At 46.9% G+C, this 24,072-nt stretch overlaps 1 long non-coding RNA gene across 5 annotated transcripts in view; it reads left to right on the top strand.

Moving 5' to 3' along the window:
* Nucleotides 1–19,869: 19,869 nt before the first annotated feature.
* The window catches only part of LOC103161452, a 69,921-nt gene continuing 65,718 nt past the window's right edge, over nt 19,870–24,072 (top strand). For 4 of the 5 annotated variants that reach the window (XR_004769415.1, XR_004769413.1, XR_004769412.1 and 1 more), the window contains exons 1-3: nt 19,870–19,962; nt 20,210–20,284; nt 20,539–20,826. This is a non-coding gene — a long non-coding RNA (uncharacterized LOC103161452). The remainder of the gene's footprint in view (nt 19,963–20,209; nt 20,285–20,538; nt 20,827–24,072) is intronic. The other variant, XR_004769414.1, reaches the window with a different exon arrangement.

Raw genomic sequence — 24,072 nt, 5'->3', positions numbered from 1 at the left:
TTTGAGAATCTGCCTCTTGCCCCTTGCCCAAGGCTTCAGAATGGATTGCTGTGTGTTGGATTTCAGAGGAAAGTTTCTATGCTGATTTTGTCAAGAAACCATGTGACATGGTCCCAGAACAGGGGTTGAAGGGTCAACCCATCAGGGGGCTCTGCTTGGCTTAGCCACAGTGCCTCCTGCAGGCGTATCCAGGGCTGAGCCTTGGTGTGCTGTGACAGAACTTGGTGCTTGCTGAAGACTGCAGTGCGCCTTCTGTCTTGCAGCATGCATGCACCCTGCATGCACCCTGCTATTCTCTCGAGCTTGCAGCTTTATCTTGAGGCTGCTCTGCTATTTGAGAGTGTACAGGTGTGATTCTTAAAATGCTCAAGAGAGACACAGTGGGCTGACCACCACCTGACCTACACTTGCTGCCTGTCCTGATTAGGGTGGCAGCCAAGATCTTCCCTGCATTCTCTGGGCCAGCGTCTCCCTTACTACCTCAGCCACTGAGGCTGCAGATCCACATAACTACCCGGTAGCCAGCTAGCCAGCTGAGGAGCTGGGCTCTCTGAGGCTCATGTCTACCGTGCACACCTGACTCTCTCGGGATCCTGTTTGGTGTCCATACAGGTTTACAGAGCAAGCTGCTGAGCTCTTCATCTCCAGCCTGAAACCTTGGCCGGTGGAGTGAGGGACCTTGCTTGTTTTCTGAGCCCTTCAGGGATGTCCTGTCCATAGCATGCTAACAATGTCACTTGTTATGCTCACTAGGTTGGAAATACTGTTTATGGGAAAGGATGTGGATTTGTAGGCCAAGCTGCACTTGCTGGTTGGTCACTGTTTGATTTCCTAATAAGTTTTAGGGCTGAAAGGAAAGTCCTGCAGTAACTCCAGATGGGAAAGGAGCAGGGTTATGGTCTGGTTCTTGATGGTTTTGCCTTGCCTGGGTTGTCTTTTGCTGATACTCCATTGTGGAGGGCTAGCTTATACTCATGGCCCTGGCTGCTCAACTCTGTGTGTATTAATGTGTCTGTGTATGTTAATGGTCACATCCATTCTTTTTGTTATATTCTCTATTTTGAGATAGCCTCAAACTTCTGATCATCCTGCCTCCTCCTCCCAAATGCTGGGATTGCAAGCATGCTTCACCCACCACATCTGGTTTCTGCAGTGCAGGGGGTGGGTCCCTGGGCTTCATGTATGCCAGGCAAGCATGTCACCAACCCAGCTACAGCCCCAGCACCTGGAGCAGCTGAACCTGGTGAGTCGGTCTGTATGTGGAGGTTAAAGAAGACATAGAAAGGGACTAAGGGCATCAGGCACAGTTGTCCTCCAAGAAACAAAAGCAATCAAGAGCATTTCACTTCATCTCAGTGTGATGAGACCTGCTGGTTCTGAGGGACTAGACCTGTAGAAGACAGGTCACCTAGTGACTGCTCCCTGAGTGTAGAGCATGCTTGAACTCCTAGTACTTGAGAAGTGGAGGCAGGAGAATCATGCTTTTGAGGCCAGCCTGTTCTCCACCATGAGACTGCTGCAAAAACAAACAAAAAGGTGTTAGGCGACAAGCAGAGCACTTGCTGTTCTTCCAGAAGATCTGAGTTTGGTTCCCAGAACTAACATTAGGTGGCTCACAACTGCCTTTAATTCCAGCTCCAGGGAATCCAGTGCCTCTTCTGGCCACTATGAGCACCTGCACAAACATTCACACAGACATATAACAGATATTTTTTGACAGGGTGTCACTGTGTAGCCCAGCTGCCCTAAATCCCCTATGTAGACCAGACTGCCCCCAAACTCAAGAGAGATTTGCCTGCCTCTGCCTCCCAACTGATATGTTTAAAGGCATGTATTATCATGTCAGGCCAAGATTTATTATTTCTGATTTTATGTGTGTGTGTATGAGTGCATGTGAGTGATGCCTGGTGAGGGGTATGTATAATGTCAGTACCTGTAGAGACCTTGGGTCTCCCTGAAGCTGGATCAGCAGGTTGATTGTGAGCCCCCCAGTGTGTGTGCCTACAATTGAATGCAGGCCCTCTGCAAGAGCAACAAGTGCACCTCGCCCCTGAGCTGTCTCCCACACAAAATAACACCCCCCTTTTTTTTTAAAAAAAAAAAAAAAAAGGTGTTTAACCCTAGCACTCAGGAGGCAGAGGCAGGCAGATTTTTGTGAGTTCAAGGCCAGCCTGGTCTACTGAGTGATATCTAGGACAGCCAGGGCTACACACAGAAATCCTGTCTTGAAAAACAAAAGATATGCTAGAAGCTCTGATTTTCTGTAGTTATCTCCTTGACTTCAAGGATCATCTCAGATTCTTGTTTTCTACAATGATAGGTCTGTTTTCTCCACTAATCAAGACTTACCCCTTTTATCAATCCAAATACACCTTAATAGGAAAGGTCATTTTCCCAGCAACACTGGGGATACTGCTTTCCAGTGATGGAGTGTACATTCTTGGGTACAGGACTTTGAGAAAACGAACCTTTTTGGATGGCTGTCTGTGGTCCTATCCCTCAGTTTGACCTTCATGTCCACTTTGGTGACATGCCCTCCATTGGCTCTTATTTGGAGTCCAAAGATCCTGACAGGCTGTCATTTTTAAATAATAAGTCCACTATTTGTCTACTGATCTAGTTAAATGTTAACTGACAAGTATGTTTGTGTTTATTGGGCTTTATCAAAAAACCAATTCAGATTATTTTCTCATAGTGTATTAAAAATAACTGTGTGGTAGATGTGTCATGACAGAAAATACTTGAAAGTTATTAGTTGATAATCTGAAAATTTAAGAGCTGTTTTACATTGATAAAGCACAGATTGTGATTGAGGGGCAAGAAGGAAGGTCATTTAAACCCTTTTCTCAAAATATTTGTGTTACAGGCCCCAAAATTCTCACAGATGCCTATCTTGGTGTTGTTACAGCCCCTCCTTTCTGGAAAGTTCAGAACTCACCCCCCCCCAACCCAGCTGGAGGACAGCACTTGAACTTCAGATAGCTGGTGTTTGATTATTTTCTAAATTTTCAGGGCAACAGGAAAACACTGTGGACCTGACGGGGAATATGGGGTAATCTAAAGACAGTACACCAAGATGCCATGGGGGTACCACCCTGTCTCTTGCCTGTCCACATTTAGAAGAGGTAGGTGGTAGGATGGCCCACCCTTGGTAAGTGATAGATCTCTGAGGACAAGTGATGGGGGATGTCCTTCTCTACATATGTTTCTCTGATTGGTTGATGAATAAAACATTGTTTCCCCCCCTCAAAAAAAAGGAGGCAGTGGCAGGAGGATCAGGAGTTCCAGGCCAGCCTGGGATCTTGTACTGCCGTGAGGAATGCATGATGGTGACCACATGTTCCACCTGGTCCTCCATGAGGTCTCCAGCCCTCTTGGTGAGGTCAGTGTCCGCTTTCCTCAATATCACATGAGCATAGACAACTGCTCACAGAAGCCAGCATGGCTGTTTGTGAAATCCTACCATAAAAACAGCATTGGGCAGATATGTGGCTAAGTGCTCGAGTGCACACTTTAACATACATGCAGCCGTGGGCTCAGCTCCCAGGACCACAAAATACAAGGTGCTTTATGTAGGTCTGTTGACATAATGTCATGGTAAAGACTGAATTAGGAACCTACCCAGTGCTTTTCAGGCTCTGTGTGACTCTCCATGACATTCCTTCAAGGACTCACCCCGTGGGCGGCTTGTGGTGCCTACAGGAGACCAGCACATTGAGGCAACAAGTCAGGGATGGAGCCCAGAACTGATGACTCAGCATTTTTGCACACTACGGCTGCGATAGGTGTGCTGTCTACACAGGGACACGTGTCCTTTGCCCTGATTGTTCAGTCATCTCATGACTTGGAGAGATAAAAGAGGTGTGTTTATCAAACAGTGACACAGGCAGGCAAGTGGCAGAGTTGACAGCTTCTTGGCATTACCTGCCCCCGACTAGTATTGTCGCCCTAGTGTTCCCAAAGACCTCTGAAAATGCACACTACCCAGTTTAGTTTAATGAGTGGGGTCACGAGCAGAAGCTGCGCTCTGTGTGTGTGTGTGTGTGTGTGTGTGTGTGTGTGTGTGTGTGTGTGTGTGTGCATGCGCGCGCGTGTGCATGCATGCAGGGCCCTAGCACTTAATGACAGGAGGTGTGGCGGATGCTAATGATCGCTTGGCCTCCGGCTGTGAAGCCCAGTGACCTGGCCTTACATCTATCTCACTGAGCTGTGCCCCTGGTCCATCCCAGACAGGTGTTAGAGCCTGAGAGCCACCCTGCTCAAGAGGACCCCTGTCTGGATCAGCCACCCTGGGCACTTTGTATAAAGGCTGACATGCCTCATTCCTCCACCTGGTCATGCTGGATGCTTGCCCAGGTCATCTTCTCTTCTTTTCTTCCTTCCTTTCATTCTTTCCTTTCTGAGACAGGATTTGATTATGTGGCTCTGTTGGGCTTTGAACTCTCACAGATGAGCTCACCTCTCCTCAAGTGCTGGCATTAAAGGTGTAATCACCACACCCACTCCTGTGTCCAGTTCTTAATGTCCTTGTTTTGGGGGTGATCCTGGAGTCAATGGTTTTTGGAGGGCACCCTGGAACTCTAGGGCAAGCTTTGGTGTACAGGTACCAACAGGAAGCCTTAGGCCTGGCATCTCCTTTTGGATGTGGGGACAGGCAGAGGTGGGGAGGGCGAGAGGGGGGTCACTAGTTGCTGCTCTTTGTAGAGTCCCAGTCACATTGCACCTGTCTTTATAGGTAGTATAGCTGTGTTGATGGTACTTGTATTTCATATTTCAGAGGAGACCAGCTGGGAGGTGAGCTTCACAACCATAGCCAGTTTGGGGACATGTCTAAGAACAGAGGCCCTGGTAGTAGTCACCACACTTCACCACACTTCTGTTCCCAGGGCCAGGCAGGACGAATTGGGATCTTCAGAGGCTGTAGGAGGAAGTCACTGCACTGCACAGCAGCCTCCCAGTTCCCAGGCAGGGCTCCTGGGCCAGGACTGCATTAGGTGAAAGTGGGGGGCAGCTCTTGTGCAGGGCCTTAGCACAGATAAGGACTGAGGTGTGAAACTCTGCCTTTGTGACAAATGCTGGCCTTGGGTGACAGGATTGGGAGGAGGTAGAGGGGAGTCAAGTCTTAGGAGTGAGAAAAGTCTGTTTGGCCCAGGAGGGGTCTGATTGGCCACTGTGCTCTATGGGGGAATCCATAGTGCAGGGAGTTTTGGCATAAGAATTGGCATTATTGTGGCCTCAATAGTCCAGTGGGTAAAGAGGACCTGAGTTCAAGTCCTGGAACCCACAGGGGAAAAAAAAGTATGTGGTGGCATGCTTCTAACCCCAGTGTTGGGGAGTCAGGGGTGGGAGAGTCCTTGGGTCTCACTGGCCAGCCATCCTGGCATTTTAGAACAAGATGGACAGACAGTGCCTGTGGGACAATGGTCAACATTGTCCTCTGGTCTCCACATGCATAGACATACCTGAACACAGACCTGCATACTCATGCATGCTCCTGTACACGCATGTACCCGAACAGCATGTTTACAGTGCCAATTTGGGGGGCTTGGGCATATGGGTTACCTTGGAGGAAGTACTGAATGGCTGCCCTACAGTTTCTTTTGTCTGGTGTGCCACCAGAGCAAGAGTCAGGATGGGCTGAGAGCATGCAGGTCTCCTGCCTAGGGATCCATCCACTCATGGATCTTGCTGCCAAGATGGCTTCAAGTGCTTCAGCCTCTGACATAACTGAACACCTCAAGGCTCTGCCTGCAGCAGTGGGAGCCCTTTCAGAGCAGGTGCCTGCACCTCCCACGAAAAGCAGCAGCCCCATGGCAGCAGGCGGCAGCTGATGACTGAAGGTGCCCGGTGGTGAAGTTCACTGAGAAGGTTCTAGAGACAGTTAAAAGTTGGCAGCTACAACCTCTTGACCCTTCTCAAAAGTAATGAGTCACTTTCACTTTCAGCCTCTGAACGGGTTGAATGAATCTCTTGTGCAGTCTGCAGAAAGAAAAGTGTTTGGGCAAGCAAGATAAGTCCGGTTCTGAGCAGCCTCTCCCTCATTGAGTAATATTTCTTTTTAAGTTGTCTGATAAAAATGCTTATTAAGAGGGCCATCGTTTGAATGCATTAAAACGTAACTATAAGATTTATGTGACATATTGTAAGAGACAGGCAATGACAGTGACATTTAACTTGACAGGAGGAAATTCTGGTGATAGGCAGCTGTGATACAGTGCTCTCATCTTGTTTGGGGGACAGGATCACATGTAGCCTGTGCTGTCCTTGAACATACTGTGTATTGGAGGGTAACCTTGACCTTCTTATCCTTTGCCTTCATCTCCCTGGTGCCGGAATTAACAAACTTTCACCAGCACTTTTGGTGTATGAGGTGCTGGGGCTCAAAGCAGGGCTCTGTGAATGCAAGGCGAGTACTTCACCAACTAAACCCCATTTCCAGACCAGCATGCTTATCCTCAGCACCCGCAGTGACTGGCTCTGTTTGTTTGACTCATCCAATACACGGAATTACTTGCTTTTTTTTTTTTTTTAATCTAGTCCTTTTGAAAATTCGGAGTGTGTGCCCTGGGATGTTAATCCGCTGTGGGGAAATGGTGAATGTGGAGCGTTTATCCTGGCCCATCAGTGACACCAGTGCTCCCAGGAACAGTTGTGATGAGATAACACACACCCTCTGCTCACATCACTCCCCATGACTGTGGTTTCTGTGTGCCCACGTGGGCATCCTGTACACAGACAGATGTATCTCTTGAATTTCCTGAAAAACACGAGCAAGTTTAGAACTTTAAATTGGGTTTGAAATTCTCCAGGCGTAAGGTGCTAAGAAAAAGCAGTCTTGGCCCTTCTCCAGCCCTGCTTGGGCAGCCTTGTGGTCTCCTACAGATGGAAGGTGGGTGCCACCGCTGTGCAGCACGGCTCTGTGTCTACTCACCAGACCTGTCACGGGGTGCCTGGGCCTGAGCCTGCTGCATTTGCACCCTCCACATGCCACTCCCACCTGCCACAGCATGGGTTCAAGGTGGAGGAAAACCCGTCTCAGTTGGGGGTTTCTCTTTTGACTAACTCACATTTGACAAAAGTCACCACCTAAGTGTACAGTTGAGTGTTTGTTTTAAATAGATTCAGAGTTTTATAATCGTGGTCATGACCCAATTCCAGGAAGTTTTCTTTGTGCCCCCAAAAAGGCTCTGACTAAGACGCCAGACATTGTATTGAGTAAGAGCAGAGATAGTGGGGTATGCTTGTCTTGTTCCTGATTTGAAAAGAATGTTCCAGTCACCTTGACTTTCAAGTTATGGCAGACTGAACCCTGAAACTGTGAGCCAGAATAAACCTTTCCCCCCTTTAGCTGCTTTTATCGTAGTGACAGGGAAAGGAATGATGGCAGCTCAGAAACTAACAAGAATAGACAACTAGGATTGGGTGGAATTAAAATCTTCCAAACAGACGAGGAGGCACTGACAGATGTGTGATGGGCAGCAGAATGGAGAATGTTGCTTGCACCTGGTGGATTAACAGGTGTAGCATAAAAGGAACCAAATAATCCATTCGGTGAAGGCCAATTGAAATGAGCGGGTTGCCTGTCATAAAACAGAGGGCACTGGTCAGTAAATTCCTGAGAAATGCTAAACACCCACAGTCCTTAGAGAAATGCAGGCCAAAACCACACTGAGATTCCACCGCCCCCGTGATGGCGGTCCTCAAACAGCAATGCCCCCGGGGATGTGGGGCAAAGGGGAGCGCACTGCTCATGAGAATGAGGTAGGAACTGGTATGGAAGGACGCCCCAAAACTAAAAATAGAGCTACCTTATCTAACTAGCACTCCTAGATAAACCCATGTACAACAGAGCGGCTGCACACCAATGTTTGCTGTAACACTATTCTCAGCAGCCACGTTATGGAGCCAGCCTCTGTCTGTCAACCAAAGGAAAGGGTACAGAAAGTGTGATAGCTATTGAAGACTGTTCACACACAAAATGACATTAGTCATTTCTAAGGCAGTGGATCAAATGGGAGATCACTTTACTAGTCTAAGCAATCCAGATTTGTAAAGACAAATTGTAGGGGACAGTAAGCCACGCCTGTTAGAGGCTGGCTACAGGTGTACCTCACCACGCCTGGCAAGGTGTGGTCAAGGTGAGGTCATGATAGGGTTTTAAGGGGCTGCAAGCACATGAGAGCCCTTGTCTCTGGCCTCCCTGCCTTGCTGCTCCTGGCACGCTCTGGCTTGCGTTTGGCTGGTGTTTGTCTGAATAAAGATATCTTAACCTTATGGACTACGGATCATCTTTGCTCATGTAATAACAAATATTGTGTGTTTCCCTTCGATATACTTCAAATTGTACACACACACACACACACACACACACACACACACACACACACACACACACACGCACACTGCCGCTGGAAGGGGAATTGCTTGGGAAAGGGAAGGGCACTAGTGGGAGCAGGGAAAAGGGACAGGGTGAGGTAATGGGTAAACAATGCCAAAGTACATGATACATTTGAACAAAATATTATAAACCTGCTTTGTACAACAATGCACGTGATTTTTAAACAATCCATATTTACTTTATACATATGAATGTCTTGCCTACATGTTTGTCTGTGGCCTGGTGCCCACATAGGCCAAAATAGTGCATTGGATCCCTGGCATTGGAGTTATAGAAGGCTGTGAGCTGCCATGTGTAAGCTAGGAAGTGAACCGGGGTCCTCTGGAAGAGCAGCCAGTGCTCTTACTCTGGAGCCATCTCTTCAGCACTTACACTATTTTTAAAGAATCAAAAAATGAAGGAAAATTTAAGGTATTCTAAGCAAAACAGTAACAGCATTTGTCAGAAGTGGGCCACTCTATTGACAAAAAAAACAAGCGAATTCTTTTAGGGTGGAATGAAAAGACAGATGCTAGAGACTAACTCACACTCACATGAAAGAAACGAGCGCCAGTTAAGGTGCAAAATGCATAAAAGACCATGTGAGCATATTCTTCATGTATAACTTTCTTTCCTCTAATTGGAACTAAAGGATGATGTCATAAAGCAGTCGTTATGCAGCTGTTCTGATGGCCTCGTGATGCACAAGGATTTATTTGTGTAACCGTGAAACACAGAGGGAAGGGAAGGGAGGGCTGTAAAGCTGCCTACAAGCATAACTTTTTATAGATGGTTGAAATTAAGTTGGCATCGATCCAAAATAGAATGTTATAACCTGAAATAGTAATTGTAATTTCCAGAGAGCTCGTTAACAAATCAAGTATGTATAGCAAAAGAAATGACAAAGGAATCAAATGGTGTATTAGGAAAACCCAGAATGCAGAAATGGAGACGAGAAGGAAGAGGGGGCAGAAGGAATACTGAGAAGAGGAGGGGGAGGAGAGAAAGGGAAAGAGAAAAGAAGGAGAAAGAAGGCAGAAGAGGAGGAGGAGGCAGTCGTCACTGCTGAGACATTTAGGTATGCAACAGCAAATGGCAGGAGTGAGTCCCATATTAATGGAGTGATGCAGACTGTCAGCTGTTGAGCTCCCATTCCAAAGGCAGAGTAGGTGGAGTGCTGTGAACATGTAGACATCTAAAAGCAAAGCCCTAACATACATGAAAAGATGGCTGACTGATGGGCAGGGCACGAGGCAACTATTAACTGTTGAGTTATAAATCTATTAAGAAGACTCCAGTACCTCACGTTCAAAAGCTGATGGTACTGGGCAGATTCACAAGGAAAAGATGAAGCAAGACTCCAAACAACTCAGCTCAATAGATGCCTACCGAGCAGTCCATCCAGTAACAACATGGGCATGCAGCCTCCCCCAGGATGGAACATGCATCAGCCAGCAAACAAGAATCCTTGAGAAAGACTGGAGTCCATGCAAAGGATGCTTGTCAACTATAATGAGATGAAATTTGAGAATTTTAAGAAAAGGAAAATTGAAAATTCACAAATACAGGATAAATTCAATCCTTAAAAAGTATAAAGGACATGCTTTGAAGATAAGAGAAGCAAAGCTACCTGAATTGGAGGCCCCCAAGATCACCTTTAGCTCTGGTCATCTTCTGGGGCCGTAATATGTGCTCACACTCATGGCAGTGATTCATTACCGATGAACGCTTTGCCCAGCAGCACTGGAGGGGGCACAGGACAAAGGTTAGGGGAGAAAGGCTGCATCCAAGACTCTTCTGTTGCAGAGGTCATGTGGGTTTCTATAAAACAGAGTGAAAAACTGCCAGCAACTTTGCTGGATGTTGAGAGCCCAGGAGTCTTGCTGGGAGCATCACACACACACACACACACACAGTCTGTGCAAGGAACACCACAGTCCAGCTTCCTAAAAAGAGAGGGTGGTATTAAACACATTATTTGTACAGTTAAGCATAGCCCCTCTTAGGATTTTTGAATGTTTTTTTCTGGTGTTTCAGCTACTTCCTAATCTATGGTTTCAGTTAACAAGGAGCTATGCCTGGACTTTGAAAATGTTATGCTGCTAGCTTGCTTTTTCTGTTTTGGTATCTGTGTCATACAGATCTGTGCATCTGTTGGGATGGATGCATCCTTGGTTTTCCATTTTCTTTCCCCTCCCTTTGTATGGGTCTTCTTAGGCGGTGGTCTCCAGTTGGGATCATGATCCCCATAGACAGCTATAAAAGGAACACTGATTGGACAGTAATCCTAGTAATAAAATGCAGAATGAGGCAAATGGGAACTTTAATGATACTACCATTGGTGTTAGGAAGCAAAGGAACTCAGGTTCTCATAGGATAAATGGAGTCGAGAGATTATTAAGCCTAAAGATAGGTATAATTAAGTAAAAAGAGGGGCTGGAGAGCTATCTTGGGGGTTAAGAGTGGTTAGTGCTCTTGTAGAGGACCTGAGTTTGGTCCCAGCACCCACACGGCAGCTCACAGCCACCTGCTACTCCAGTTCCAGGGGATCTGATGCCCTCTTTTGACCTCTGAGGACACTGCATGAATACGATGCACATACATAAATTCAGACATACACACACACACACACACACACACTAAATGAGTGGATAAATGGATGGATTTTTGTTTGGTTTTTGAGAAAGGTTGCTCCATGTAGCTTTGGTTGTCCTGGAACTTACTCTGTAGACCAGGTTGGCCTCAAACTCTGCCTCGAAAGTGCTGGGATTAAAGGTGTGTGCCACCACCGCCTGCAATGGATGTTTGTTTGTTTTGTTTTGTTTTGTTTTTTTAGGAAGTAAAAAAATAGGGAGTGGGAAAAGGGGAAAGGAAGAAACAAGGAATGAGGAGAGAAAAATAAGGTTAAAGGTATGACAGATAATGGAGGTAGCACTCATAAAACCGCATCAAGCAAGATAAAACTGAAAGCAATTAAAAACATAGCTGCAAATTTAAAATGAAAGTGAAAACAAACTAAAAATAAAATTACTAATGAAAATAACATTATTAATTTCTTGTGTTGGGATGAATGTAGGTTCCCCATCCTCCAAGTTGTCTTTTACTGCAAGCTCCGGGAGAACTTGTGTCTGAGTCTCTAGGTTCAGGATTCTCAGAACCAGTGGGCTGTGTGCAAGCTGTCTTCTTGTCTTGCCAAGGTAGGTTCCTGCCCAGGGATCGGAGAGGCTCCCAGCCCTTGACGTGGGAACTTGTGCGGGGAGGAATTTCATTACTCCTCAGCACAGTGCCCACCCTGACAGCTCTGGTCCTCTCTGTGCTCTGTGTTCACACTTTTCACCCGTGGGTTTCAGGGTTCTTAGTCACACTTTTCACCAGTGGGCTTCAGGGTTCTGGGCTCTCAGGAGCTGAATCTGCACTGGTTTCCTGTTCTTGTCTTAACAGGGTTCGGGCTGCTTTGTTGGTGGTGGCCCAGAACGTGCCTGGGGATATTGCAGTAATTTGTGTCAGGGTGAGCTTTCCTCTGGTGTCTGCAGTGTGGTTCCCAGGATTGTCATTGTGCTCCGTAGATGATTTGGTCTCTCCCTCCCTCCTCCTCTCTCTCTCTCTCTCTCTCTCTCTCTCTCTCTCTCTCTCTCTCTCTCTCTCTTTCTGTGTGTGTGTCTGTGTGTACCTATATTTCTCAGGGAGGGAGCGGAAGGAGGAGGGAGGGAATGAGGGAGGGAGGGAGGGAGGGAGGGAGGGAGGGAGAGAAACTCAGAGCTGGAACTCAAAGCCTCACAAGTACAGGCAGTACTCTATCATTGAGCTACTTTTTCAGCCCTCTTTTTACTTGGTGATAAAATCTCAAAACTTGCTCACAGTGGCCTTGAACTCCCTCTATAGTCTAGACACAACCTTCCTTAGCCATCCCCAAGTAGCTTGGAATGCTTTCCTGCCTGCATCCCATAGGCCTGCATGGCCCAGTTTCTCTCATCTGAGCTGTGAGTGTGCCAGCCCACTGCCTTCAGGCCAGTGGGTTTCTGTAGGAAAGGGGCTGTCTCTCTCTCTGGAACCCCTTGTGGGCAACCCTGCTACTCTGAAGGCCTCTGCACCTTCTGACACTTGCACTATAATGCATCTCAGTGTGACTTTCTGAGAGGAGCCTGCTTTTCAAGCTGCCTGGGTGTGGGTTTAAATCTGCTGTGAACCTGGGGACCACTTGGCCATTATCTTTCAAATGTGTTCCTAACCCACCCCCTCGGACTCCCATCACTCATGTTGGTACACTCAGGGAAACCCCATGGGTTTCCTGAGGTGTTTCTTTTCCTTTGAATTTTTTTTTTTTTTTTTTTTTTTTTTTTGTCTTTAGATTTGATTGCTGTCACCACGGTGCTGCTGGTGGTGGGGCCTCTTAGTGAGCTTTTCACTGCTGTGTTGTCCTTTTGATTTTAGGAACCTTCTTTGGTTCTTCCTCTTCCCCGGCTTCTCTGGGTTCATATTCCTTGTTTGGTCAGACATCATTCTCATACTTTGACCCCAGCTTTTTGCATATACTTAAAAACATTTTTAAAAACTGTGTGTGTGCCCACGCAGCACATGAGTACAGGTGCCCACAGAAAAGGGGGTATCAGATCCCCTGGTGCTGGAGTTATAGGTAGTTTCAAGCCACCCACCATGGGTACTGGGAGCAAAACTCAGGTCCTCTAAGAGCAGCAAGCCTTCTTAACCGGGGGCTGCCGCTCCAGCCTCTGCAGTTGATTTGAAATGCTTCAGCTCTCAGCCTTTCTCTGGTGTGGTTTCTTCTGAGTGTTAACAATTCTTACATGGATCATTCTTTCCATATTATGTATTTTTTTAATAAAGGATTTTAAAATAATACAATACAGCAACTGTGAAAATGGGATTCTGTTCCCTTGCTGTTTGCTTATTAACTTCCCTAGGTCTGCATTCGTCTCTTGATAGTCAGCTGGTGACTGGCATGCTGGTGTATATGGGCATGTGTGTGGAGTGTATTCGGGTCAGAGGTCAATCTTAGTGTCATCTATCAGGGGCTGTCCATCTTGTTTTTTGAGACAGAGCCTCTCCCAGGCTGAACTCACCAAGTAGGCTAGGATGGCCTATTGGTGACCCCCTGGATCTGTCTGTGTCTTGCTTCTTCAGCACTGGGATTACCAGTGTGCACCATCATGCCTGGGCTTTTACATCAGGCTGGGATTGAACTCAGGTCCTCATGGTGGCACAGCCAGCACTTTATTGACTGAGCTGTATTCCAGCTCCTGAGATGTCCTTAAATTCCTTAACTAGCAAGAACCCGACTCTTCTGGGAGTGGAGTGGGGGGCTCTATGGCATACTGAGGCTCTCTTTCAAGCCTTGGGCTGACAAAAACAGATCTGTTTTTGCCTCCATTTCTTCCTCTGCAGAGCCTCCGGGTCAGTGAGAGACTCTTTCTCTTTCATGAGCCTGTCTGTGGTCCTCAGATCCACAAGGGAGGCCTGGACTCCTCAGCACAGCATCTGATTTTCCAGTATCTTCTCTGAATTCTCTATCTCTTGACCTCAACTTTTCTTATGACCTCAGGTGGCTGATTACAGTGCCACCCACTGTACCATGCACTCTTCAAAAAATGTTTATTGTTACTGATTTTGTGTAGGGTATGTGCATATGAGTGCAGACTCACTGCAAGGCCAGAGGCCTCAGATCCCCCTGGATCTGGACTTATGGTTGGTTGTGAGCCACCTGATGTGGGTGCTGGGAATTGAAATCTGGTCCGCTGGAATATCAAGATATGCTCTTAACCAGGGAGCCATGTCTCCAACCCCATATCATGAGCTCTACTGAACAACTTTGTATGCAGACTAACTTTCTGATGGAAAAACATGGCATCTGTTGAATTATTATTTCAGTTGAAATGTGAACATGTCTTACTTCCCACATGAAAATTGAATTGTGGTCAAAGCATGGGATTTGCTGTGTATTTTCTTTCAGTGACTGAAGATAGGCACAGGAACAGAGCACAGTGCCCACCCAAGAGCTCTGCTTTAGACGTTCCTATGGCTGTGAAGTGTGTGTCTTTATTTGATCCCAGTAGCTAACCACATGGCCAGGAACAGAGCAAACTGAGCTGAAGTAGAGTGTTGGTCAGTGAAAACCAACAGCTGGTTATGAAATCTCAGCCTTTGTTATGCTTTGCCTTTCTGGAAGCAGTTCTTTTGGGCTATTGACTTCATACTCCACACTTGGTGGTTCAGACCAAGATGGGACCAGTTTTTGAACTGTGAATGGAGCAGACTCTGGACAGGGTTCCCAGTGCAGAGGTTTTGATGTGATAAAATCCAGGGGTCCTTTTTCCAAAAGAAAGGGGGCGTGGGAAAGGTAGGGAAAGGTGCAAAGAGGGCATGGAGGGAAGGAGAGGGAAGAGGAAGGGGGAGGGAGGGAGGGAGGAGATGGGAGAGGGAGGAGGGAGGGGTGAGGAAGGAAGAGGAAGGGGAGGAAGGGGAGGAGAAAGTAGGGAGGAGAAGTTTGGTGACAATTGAGGGTCCCTTCTTTCTTGATGACATTTGGTGGCCCCTTGTTCCTGATGTGTTAGATAGTAAGAATGTACACTTGGTGCTTGGCTCTGAAGAATTTTTGGGCAGAAGTGTCATGGAGAACAAGGCCTGTAGAGGCTCTGAGCACCACCCCCGCTGCTCCTCACACACATGGTGCATTGTTGATGCTAATTACTGGTCCACTCCAGTGGAGCAGGAGACTGTGTTGATGTTACACTAACAGTTTATGCTTGACAAGCTCCCTGTGCATGTAATAATTACAGCATATTTGTCTTTGGTATTTCGCAAGCGTTCTTTCTGGAGAATACTGGCAGGATTAAGTAACAGCTTCTCGGCCAGCGTGGTTGCTCAACAGCACCAAACAGGGACCAAGGGCTATGACGCGCACAGCCCTGGCTCTCCCCCTTCCCATCTCTGACCTTTTGCTTTTCTTACGTATAAAATAATCTATTGTGAGGCTGTTCCTATTGTTCCCATCACAGATGCCAGGAAGTACTTCAGCAAAACATTTTGCTTTAGTGTTAAAGGACAGCTTTTACAGTGGTTTGGAATAAGACAGGCCGGCAAGCCACCAGGCTGCCAGTAACCAGGGACTTGAAAGTCTTCCTTTGGGAACCATAGGGGAACTGACATTTCTGTTTTCCTGTTCACATCCAACTGCATGATTGGCAACTGGCTCGTTGGTGGGTGGGGTGTGGTTGTGATTCTGTCTTGGAAAGGTCAGCAGGAGCTGTGACACTGGCTGCATTGTGTAGCCCCACACTCTGATCCTGGACACGTGCGCAGGAGCCCGTTATGCAACACAGCCCATGGCCTCAAGGCCATTTGCACAAGTTTCTCCTTCCCCAAGTTTGCAGTCTCCTGAGATGATTAACTCATGACATAATTCTCGCCCACAAACACAGGCCGCTCGAACAGAGCAGAAATTCCAAAATAAAGCACTTCAGAAATAGCTAAGCATTTTTGGACGTTTTACCCTTCCTGCACGATTCACAAATGTTTTTAAACCTCTGAGTGAAACAGAGAGACCGACTCAGGGCTTTCTTATTTAAACGTGGGAGTTTTGTGTGAGAGGGTTCCTGTGGGAACTCTCTCTTCTGCAGTGTTTTGATTTTACCTTTTTGTGTTCCAGCTTGCTGCTGAAAAGCCAGGCTTGCCTCGTCTGATGAGCTAAAGACTAATGTATAGTGGCTTTGACGAATATTTTCAGAGTCATGAGGCAAGGCCTGTCATGTTTCCACATACAGTGGAAAGTTACTGTTGTGGCTGCCACAGAGTCCATGGAACCAAAAAAATAAAAAAGTAAATGGCACACTGTGGCAGGTTTATTAATCTTATCAAGGGAGTTTGGTCTGTGGAACTGATGTGTCAGGATTCTTTGTTGTGAGTGGCACAAGTTCAAACAGAGTGGCCTGGGTCAAAGACAATGCCATTGACTGGCAGCCCTCAGCAGGAAAGGACAGTAGGGCCGGGCTCTCTGGGCTGGAGGGACACCCCGTGTTTCCTGTTGTGCCTGGTGTCCATATGATGGCAACTGGAGATTGGAACGCAGGTCCTCAGGCTTGCAAGAATTTTATCTGCTGAGCAGTGTCCCCAGACCCACCACCGTCTTCCATTTTGTCTGTGGAGTATTGAGGGTGGCCTTGGCTGACAGCAGAACCTGGAAGCCAGATGGGAGTGGAAAGGACGGGGCTGGGAGTGGAAAGGCCAAGATTGGTCAGGATCTCCAGCCACTGTTGGAGAAGTGGGTCAGCCATGGGGGCAGAACCCTGTGGAGGTGGCAGCACCTGAGTCAGAACATTGGTGGGTGGGGATGTGCACAGACATGGTTTAAGTAGACTGGCTGGGGAGAGGGAGTCCCTGGACCCAGCACCTGTGGCCCAGCTTTCCCTACCTACTGGAGAGGAATTTTCCTGCCAGTTCCCAGCCTCCCCAACAGAGAGAGTGCTTTATGACTTCTCTGAAGATACCTTAAAAGGACATGGACCCTGGGGCAGGGAGAGACATGCTGCCATGGGCAGCCCTACTCAGGCCTGTGCCCTAGGTCAGGGGGACAGTGTGTTAGACATCCACCATAGCTTCAGGAGGACAGTGTGAGAGCATCCACCATAGCTTCAGGAGGACAGTGTGAGAGACATCCACCATAGCTTCAGGAGGACAGTGTGTGGGAGACAGACATCCACCATCCTTGGCTTCAGGACAACAGTGTGTTAAACATTCACCATAGCTTCAGGAAGACAGTGTGGGAGACATCCACCATAGCTTCAGGAGGACAGTGTGTGAGAGCATCCATCCTTAGCTTCAGGAGGACAGTGTGAGAGCATCCACCATAGCTTCAGGAGGACAGTGTGTGAGAGCATCCACCATAGCTTCAGGAGGACAGTGTGAGAGCATCCACCATAGCTTCAGGAGGACAGTGTGAGAGCATCCACCATAGCTTCAGGAGGACAGTGTGAGAGCATCCACCATAGCTTCAGGAGGACAGTGTGAGAGCATCCACCATAGCTTCAGGAGGACAGTGTGAGAGCATCCACCATAGCTTCAGGAGGACAGTGTGAGAGCATCCACCATAGCTTCAGGAGGACAGTGTGGGAGAGACATCCACCATAGCTTCAGGAGGACAATGTGGGAGACAGACATCCACCATCCTTAGCTGTGGTTCTGTCACCAGCCCTGTATGCTCAGGTCCCCCAGTGAGCAGCAGTGAACCCCAGGAAAGCACTTGACCATTGTTTGTCACCTCTGTTGCTACCAACAGAGCAATCCCCAAGCACCCTCACTGTCCCCCAGTGATTTGAGAGCCCTCAAGTTTTACACAGTTCTGATTACCCCGATCTAGGCCATATTATATGTTTTCTCTTATATCAATGTTATTTATTCTCATTATGAGCTCTTTGGGGGAAAGAGGAGCCTGCTTTTCAGGGCTTGGAGAGAAGTTCTGGGACTTTCTGGGGCAAGATAATCTGACCCCACAAGTGAACTTCTGCTAATACCATGGCCTGTTTCCTAAATAAACTTCCGAGGAAGAGAGCTCAAGGCTCCTTTTCTTCTGAACAGTTTGCATACCCTAAAGCTGTTTGAAGTAGGAAGTGCCCATCTCCCCTTGCCCTGGCCTCAGTTCTTTGCCTCCAAGAACAGACCTCCTGGTGATGTGATTGGTTTCTCAACTTCAGGGTTTGCAGGTGGAGAAGTGGCCCTGCAAAGTAGCGTCAGAAGGCCCTAGTTGCTTCCTGTCTCCTCCAGATCTCTGTACACTTATCTCAGCTTCACAGCAAGTAAACACCGAGGGCTCCCACCTGCCCGGGCCCAACTTTCCCATGCTGGCCCCACTGAAACCAGTACCATTGTTACACGTTGACCTTTGAACTGGCCTCTAGAGACCTGCATTGCAGCTCCCCATAGCTGAGACGTTTGGCTCTAGAGTATGGACAACAAATCCCCTTAGCTGAGGCTGTGTGTGTGTGACCCTGATAGCTGAGGCTGCCCATGGACAGGCTGCTCTGAAAGGCCAGTGACAAATGCCAAGCTGCTTCCGGGAACACGTGCCCACGAGCAGTCATGAGCCCGTGAGCTCTTGGCAAAGGCCAACTCCACTGAGAACCACGAAGCTCTCATACTTTCACTGGCGCATGATTCTTGTTTTGACTTCCCCAAGAAGGAAGGTGTGTGTGTGTGTGTGTGTGTGTGTGTGTGTGTGTGTGTGTGGTGTGTGTGTGATGTGGTGTGTGTGTATGTGTGTGGTGTGTGTGTGTGTGGTGTGTGTGTGTGTTGTGTGTGTGTGTGTGTGTGTGTGTGTGTGTGTGTGTGGTGTGTGGTGTGTGTGTGTGTGTGTGTGTGTGTGTTGTGTGTGGTGTGTGTGTGTGTGTGTGTGTGTGTGTGTGTGTGGTGTGTGTGTGTGTGTGTGTGTGTGTGTGGTGTGTGTATGTGTGTGTGTGGTGTGTGTGTGTGTATGTGTGTGTGTGTGTGTGTGTGTGTGTGTGTGTGTGTGTGTGTGTGTGTGTGTGTGGTGTGTGTGTGTGTGGTGTGTGTGTGTGTGTGTGTGTGTGTGTGTGTGTGTGTGTGTGTGTGTGTGTGTGTGTGTGTGTGTGTGTGTGTGTGTGTGTGGTGTGTGTGTGTGTGTGTGTGTGTGTGTGTGTGTGTGGTGTGTGTGTGTGTGTGTGTGTGTGTGTGTGTGTGGTGTGTGTGTGTGTGTGGTCTGTGTGTGTGTGTGGTGTGTGTGTGTGGTGCACCTATACACATGTATGGTGCATGTTTTGTGTGTGTGATATGATGTGATGGGTGACTGCCATGTGCATGCTCACGGATGTGTGCATGTATTTGCATATGTGCTTATGGCACATATTTGGAATGTGCATGTGTGTGAATTGTGTATTGTAGAACGTGCATGATTTCCTTTCACAAACACAGCAGCTAGAGGCTCCACCTGCGTGGTTCCTTGCTCAGGGGGTCTTGTAACCTCATGGCACTCAGGGAGGGTTTCTGCTGAGAAGGCACTAGGGCACTCACTGCATAGTGACAGGGGTTTTGAGACACCCCTGTCATGTCCTTGCTGCCTGAGGAGCCACTCACAGGAACAGTTTATTATCTGGGCTGTAAAACAATAAATGTCCATCATTAGCAATTTAGTATACAATCTTGTGGTAGTAGCCTTCTAACCCATAGGAGGAATATGGCATTTCAGATGCAAGTCATTCAAGAAGGTGGATGGGGCTAAATTTAGAAGGGCTAAAAATGACCTAGACCTGTGGCCAGGTGCGCAGGCTTGCCAGGCACCAAGAATTCCCATCCCTACCCTGCCCTCCTAGCGCCATGCTGCCTGCCCCCAGCCTGAAGAGCCCCTGCCTCTGGGGACAGAGTAATTCTTCTAATGTTACTCATATGTCAGGCTGCTGCCCTCCTGCCTTCCACAGAAGAACATGAATCACCACAGAGGCCAGAGGGAGGGAGGGAGGGGCCCCGGTCACCGGAAAAGAAGAACGGAGCAACGGCCTTTTTATAGCTTTCTGAGTAGGCTTTCTTTTCCATAGGTTAATTTTTATCTGAACAACCCAGATAAGGTTGGATGGCCTTTTTACAAGAAAACTATTTAAATACAAGGGATTGTTTGAACAGCTTTTTAAAAGGTCAAGGGCGTGTGTGTGTGTGTGTGTGTGTGTGTGTGTGTGTGTGTGTGTGTGTGTGTGTGTGTGTCTTTCAGTTTATAAATACCATATATCAATAGTTAATGACAGTTTTCAATGGCATGTTTGCATTCTCTCAACACTATTTTGGAGCCCCCCAAACACCTTCTTGTTTTTGTCCCAGGAGACCGACGCCTTGTGAAGGTCAGGTACGCTGGTCCGGACCCTTTGAGACCCTGCCCTGTGCTCCAAACAGATGGTGATTTTTCAAGCTGAATGCTATTCTGGTGTACTGACTTAGGAAAATGATCTTAAAATAGACTTGAATGAGCAGGGCCTGCAGAAATAAGCTGTCAGCTTCTTTTTTACCCCTGCGGGGAAACAAAGCTGTCAGCGATTTCCACACATTGAGGAATCTGTGTGCTTTCTTATTTTAGAGGAAGCTTTTTTTAGTGGGACTGTAATTGAGTCCCCTTACGTCTTTGAGTGTCAACAAATTACCATCTGTTCTAGAGACACTCGGTTGTGGAGACCGGCCTTGCCAAATACCAGGGAGCAACTGTTTGCCACTGTGAGTGAGTAGGCTAAGCATCTGGACCAAGGGAGGGTGGCCAAGGAGTCGGTCTACTGGACTCAGGTGAGATCTGGGGCCTGCACTCTGTTAGCCCAGCCTTAGGGGCCTTTGGCAGGTAGGGGTTGACAGAAGCCTGGAGAATCTTCAAAAAGCACCAAGAAGATGGATTTGGAGATGTTGGGGACACTGAATTGAGAGGTGACCTCAGCCCAGTTGTTGGACCCCAGGTGAGTGAGTTGAGTACATTGAGTGGCCATAGCTCAGTGTGCTGGGGCTGGGGGGATACATAGAGTTCTCAGCTTTCTCTGCAAGGTAGTAGCCACCCTTCAGATCCTGGGTTTCAGTCGGTATTGGGTTGAAAACAGTTCTATCTGTAGTAACACTGTGGATTTTTGTCCTATCTCTATTGTGTCTTCCTGAGATACATTAAAGCACCTATCTGCTCAGCACTGATACCATTTGAGGTATTACAGGCCACCTGAAGAGAGTTATGGTCTTCAGGAGTCTCTGAACAGGATAGGCTTACAAGGAGGCAACATAGAAGGGTTTATATACTCGCAGACATGGTAGAACCACTTCCCTAGCAACACCAAGAGACACCTGAACCTGATGCAGGCTTGCAGCAGGAAGTGTGATGGCAGGAACAGAGGGCTGTTATGGTCCTCACTCTGGTGTGTCAATAGTGTTTTCTCTGAAATGATGTGAACATGACAAGGGGTCTGTGACACTCAGAGAGATGCTGAGTCCTGGCCTCCTCTTGGGGAGGAGCCTCTTGAATATGGGACTCAAGGATGGCTCCTCTCTGCTTAGAGACTGGGAACATACAATGCCCAGACCTGGTCCCCTTTGAAGATTAAACTGAGCATCCAGGCTGCTCATCTGTCCCAAGCTCTCTAACTCCCAGATGGCTCTGCGCATTCAAGTGGAAGAGGGTGGCCCAAGCCTCCTTAAACTGGAAGTAGGCTAGTGTCATATAGCATGTACCTGTCCCCAGAAAATGTGCTCAGTGTACCTGGGGCCAGCTCTGGCAGCTTCTGCCAGTGTCTCATCCAGAGCAGACCGCTCTCCTACAGAGCCCCCTCCCCCCTGTGACTTTGACTTCTTTCCCTGTTTTATGACCCCCCCCCCACTGTCACGATAGCTCTTTCGGCCAGCTGCCCGAGCCCTGCCCCATGCTAGGGCCCCAAATAAACACAAAGTCTTATATTAATTACAATGCTGCTGGACAATGACTAGGATTTCTTATATGTTAGCTCTGTCTTAAGTATCAACCATAACCATTAATCTATATATTTTATAAAGACTTATTGAGCATGCCAGCCTTATGCGTCCTGTCTTCCTAGGGATCACATGGCGACTCCTGTCTTTACTACATTTCCCAGGATCCTCTTCAACTCCTAGCTCCATCTATCATGCTTTCCTATTGGCCAACAGTGCTTTATTTATCAACCAATAAGACAAATATATACACAGAAGGACTTCCCCCATCATCTCCTCTTTTCTGTCTAAATAAAAAGAAGGGTTTTAATATCAACATAGTAAAATATATAACAAAGCAGTTGTCAAGTAAGAACTGTATTTATAATATCTAGTTCATTATCATTTAGCAAGATGTAAAGAAAATATTCTATCTATCCTGTCTTTGTGAGTGTAAAGTCTTACATGTAACTTATCTTTTATAATAACTAACGAAAACTATAACCATAACTGTCTGTCTTCAATCCATCAAAAACCACAGAAGGATAATATATAAACTCTAGATCTGACAGAGACATCTCACTGCCTGGACAGTCACCCAAAGTTCCTCTGTAATGTTGAGGCATCCATCTTCAGCCTGTAGGCCACAGTGTGTCTGCCAGACTTCTCCATGAAGTGGGAACCCTTCCGAACTGTCTTGTTTTGCAAGTTCAGTAGTCACTTTTTATAGTGGAAATTACCAATACAGAGTCAGGTAGAAATATAAGGGTATTTAATAGGGAAAAGCCTTACTTACAGAGCGACCTAGCCAGCCGGCACAGCAGTAGTCTGTACAGCAAGCAGCAAAGTGAAACCGAAAGCGCAAATGCAGTCACACTATGTCACTCTGACCACGCCCTCACAGGCATGGTCAGGCACACCTGTAGCCAGCCCCTAAGTAGGTGTGGCTACAGCTTCCCCTACAATTCCCCTTTTAGTCTAAAAGAGGATTAAAACTTAACAGTTTAAAGTATCCAAAATGAACAATCATAAAGGTAAAATATAAGAAGATACAACAATCTGCTTATGTCACATCCTAACTATCTATTTTAACTAAACCCTAAAGTCATCTGACAGAGGTATCCAAGCCTGAACACCTCCTTCCAATCCCAACCATAAACAATAGGAAGCTATCCCTAACTAGGTATATACACTATCCTAAGTGACAACAATGGGGAAAGGGGGCGTAGCATCCTCCAAGTTACTTCCTGCTGAAATGGGACAATGATAGTCATGTGGGGTCCTGTAGGAAGAAAATGTTAGTATAGTGAAAGTCTTGAATGAATTGTATCCAGTCCATGTTAGATGGGATTCACTTGATTGAAGATCTTGCTTGAAATCCTCAACTTGATTGAAGTCAGTATTTGAAGGTTTGGCCAGAGTGTCAGTTGAAATGGAGCAAGTTGGATCCAGTGCAGTCGAGGAGGTGTGGCCCATTTTCTTTCCAGGGTGTCCAGGGATTACTGTCAGGCAGGTCTTTATTGGCTGTGTGGGACTCAAACATAAACAGCAGAGAAATGTTTGCTTGTGTATGTACACATGCTGGGGAATGTAACCATCAGACACAAAAATTATGAAAGGGTGTGCACCTTGAGAGAAAGATCCAAGAAAAGACAAAGACAGTCCCTAAATTCTTCTTTTATTCTGTATTACATCAATTGGCTTCTTGATACAACACAGAAACACTAAAGTTTAGTTAAATAACGTGCTTGGATTTTAGAGGAGGAAAGCCAAATCCACCTCTAAATCCAGCATTGGTTTAATTGAATAGGGACTAGGAAATAAAGAGAAATAATTCTCTGAGAGACAGCTGTAAAGTTTACCATATGGCACATTTCTTTTGTTTGATGGTTATAGCTACCTTTTCTTCCTAAGTATCTACCCATGTTTATCAAACAGTCCAGGCAAGAGCAGTTTCTTGCCCAAATGTCTAATCTTGCCATGTTGAAGGCAAACTCCATATTGAGTTTCTTCAATGCCTTTCTTCCTCTCGGATGTAATTCGTGGGCCAGGAGCAATTGTGTCTCACTGCCATGAAAAACCCTAAACCATTTAAATGCCATGTATTCTGTAGGTCTTTGAAAGGTTTGAAGAATATCTATCCATCTCAAATACATCTCTGTATATCTAGAAAACGTAACTAACCTAACTAAGTTTTGACTATTATACCTGACTGTATACAATCTGTATTTAATTATGCATTACATCTTAAACAGTCTGTATAACACAATACCTAA

The sequence above is a fragment of the Cricetulus griseus genome, chromosome 3 (assembly GCF_003668045.3).
Source record: "Cricetulus griseus strain 17A/GY chromosome 3, alternate assembly CriGri-PICRH-1.0, whole genome shotgun sequence".
NCBI classification, from domain to species: Eukaryota; Metazoa; Chordata; class Mammalia; order Rodentia; family Cricetidae; genus Cricetulus; species Cricetulus griseus.
The sequence above is the reverse complement of the archived record's forward strand: the minus strand, read 5'-3'. Positions and strand labels throughout refer to the sequence as shown.